Raw genomic sequence first — 2,776 nt, forward strand, 5'->3', positions numbered from 1 at the left:
GAATGCAACAGCTATCCTGTCTGGATTGCAAGAACATTCTCAGGCAGCAATGGTTGTGTCATAATAACCCCACCTTCCTTCATGCTAATTATGCAACATGCCCAAACCAACAAGCACTTCAAAGACCTTAGACCTTGAAACTTAGTTCAGAAGATGTCCAATCAGCTCTGCTTTGGATTCCTACTAAGAATTCTAAGCAAAAATTCTCTTTTCTGTTGATAAACTATGGAACTTAGTTAGCAGGAGGTGATCTGAAAATACTGCAAGTATTTTTCAGACCTACCCCAGGGTAATTTTATCCATGGAGCCATAAGAATGAAGTCAGATTCTCAATCAAGCCACAGCAGAAGCTACTGACACCTCCGAGCTTTTCCATTACTGTACAATAAAATGTTTCCATAGGTTAAGATAGTTTGGTTATAGACTCTGTGTTAACCGTAACAATTCTGGATTGCCTCAGAGAGTCGTTTACAAATACTGCCAAGTATAACTATTAATCAAGCTACAACTCGCTTCTAAACACAATCTGGTATGAATAATAAATTCTATGTATCCCCATATTGTATCAGCTACTTTTCTGTTGCTGTGATAAAACACCATATCCAAGGCAACTTAGAGATGGAAGAGTTTATTTGGCTTATGGTTCCAAAGGGGTAGGAGCCCACAATGGCGGGGAGGCATGGCAGGGAGGGAAGGCAGCAGAGGCAGGCAGAGTAGAAAGCTGAAGGCTCATATCTTCAAGCAGGCACAGGAAGCAAAGAGAGAAAGAGATACTGGAAGAAAGGCAGGGCCACGAACTGCCAAGGTCCTCTCCAGTGACGCGCTTTCTCCAGCAAGGCCACACCTCCTAAAGGTTCCATGACCCTCTCCAAACATCACCACCAACTGCCAAGTGTTCAACTACTTCAGCCTATGAGGTTACTCCTCATTCAAATGACTACACATATCATAACTGATGTGAGGTAAAGTGAAGGTTTTAGGCAATTAGAGATGGCCAAAACACTCAGTGACAAGTGAGAACATGTTACTATACACCAATATTTAATGTATAATATATCTACAGAAATTTTTGTAATTGTTTTTACATTTGTTTATTTATGTGATGGAGGCATGTAACAGCACAGGTGGAGGTCAGAGAGTCCATTCTCTCCTTTTGACTGTGGGTTTCAGGGATCAAACTCTAGTTATCAGGCTTGTCGGCAATGGCTTTTCCCTGCTGAGTCATCTCACCACCGGCAGAAATTGTATTTTTAAGGGAGGCAAAATTTCAACAGCAGTTGGAGCTCGTTGGATACAAGATTTAGCATCAAGCAATCTCACACACACTGACAGGCCTAGAGGCTACTACACTGAAAAAAGTTCCAAATACTCTCTTGAGGGCTGGAGAGATGACTCAGCGCTTAAGAACACCGGCTGCTCTTGCAGAGGACCTGGGTTCGATTCCCAGCACCCACATGGCAGCTAACGACCGTTGGTAATTCCAGCTCCAGAGGATCAAACACCCTCTTCTGATCTCTGGGCATTGCACAACATGGGTTCACTTACATACTTGTAGGCAATACATTCATACTCATAAAATAAAAATAATAAATAATAAAAAATTTTAATGGAAGCATGAGCTACTGGGACTCGGTGTGGGTGGCTGGCTAATTCTGGGCCCAGCACCTTGCAGGCTCAGCTCTCCAAAGTTGGCCTTCCCACCACGCAGTCAGGAGTTTGCAGCATACCCAGGTGTTACCACGTTCAAACAATAAATTTTTTTAAAGGCTCTCTTGAAGAACTGGAACAAGCACTACACACATTTGTTCATTGTATTTTATTTTAAAAATGATTAAAAATTCTCTAATTCCTAATTGAATTAAATTTTGACATGATAGAATATTTCCAGCATTACAAAAAGAAAATTGCTTACTTTTGTTCATCTAGTATATTAGTTACTTTTCCTATTGCTGTGATAAAATACTTTGACCAAAATCACTTAAGGAAGGGTTTAGTTTGACTTAGAATTTAAGGACACACATACATGTATACAGCAGCCAAAAATTTTAAACTTAAATTTAAAATAAAAAATAAAAGCTCACCTCTCCTATGGACTAATTAGAGTCATGAATAAGAGAAAACATCAAAAATGGCATTTTTAAGGCTATAAATCTCATTATACAGGTCAGAATAAAACCTAGAAAGAAATGAACATGTGCACAGCAGTAATTTTACCTACATAGAGATCTACACTGATCAGGAAGTGCATGGGTTCATATTCTGCAACACTTTAAAATGTGCCTTATCCCAGAGGTCTTATCAACCATAATGACTTTATAGGAGACTTGAGAAATTGCAACCTTTGCTATATAAATTCAGATCAAGCTAAGGGGGCCCTTTCTTGCTGAAATATAAACATGTGCTCAGAAGAAATGTGTCAGGGCATATTTCACTGTCCCCAAGGGGAGTTCACTTGACTCTGAGTAGAATAAAACAAAAAGCTTCAGAGATGCCCTAAAATAAATCCTGTTTACAGCAGAGAGACTGGCATCTTCAATACAACTTGGGCTGGTGAATTCTGTAATTCAGGAAGTCCTCCGAGCTTTGAAAAAGCACTCTAAAAAGAATTTTGACAGGAATCCCATGTTGAGCATGTGAAATCAAGAGACAGGAGAGGGAGGGAGAATATGTGGCTTGTCTAGGCCATCAGATATCCAAAGTCATACAAGGAAACAGCTTTGGGGCAGATACTGAGTGCAAACAAGCCCAAATCAGGACTCCTCCTATGCTGCAGTGG

The 2,776-nt window shown here is 40.2% G+C and overlaps 1 non-coding gene across 1 annotated transcript; it reads right to left on the reverse strand.

Moving 5' to 3' along the window:
• Window positions 1-1,667: 1,667 nt before the first annotated feature.
• LOC115072655 lies at window positions 1,668-1,746 on the reverse strand. The gene has a single exon (XR_003851688.1). It is a non-coding gene; the product is annotated as a small nucleolar RNA SNORD55/SNORD39 (small nucleolar RNA).
• Between the last annotated feature and the right edge of the window lie 1,030 nt (window positions 1,747-2,776).

This window comes from Nannospalax galili, unplaced genomic scaffold (genome assembly GCF_000622305.1).
Source record: "Nannospalax galili isolate Female #2095 unplaced genomic scaffold, S.galili_v1.0 scaffold463, whole genome shotgun sequence".
NCBI classification, from domain to species: Eukaryota; Metazoa; Chordata; class Mammalia; order Rodentia; family Spalacidae; genus Nannospalax; species Nannospalax galili.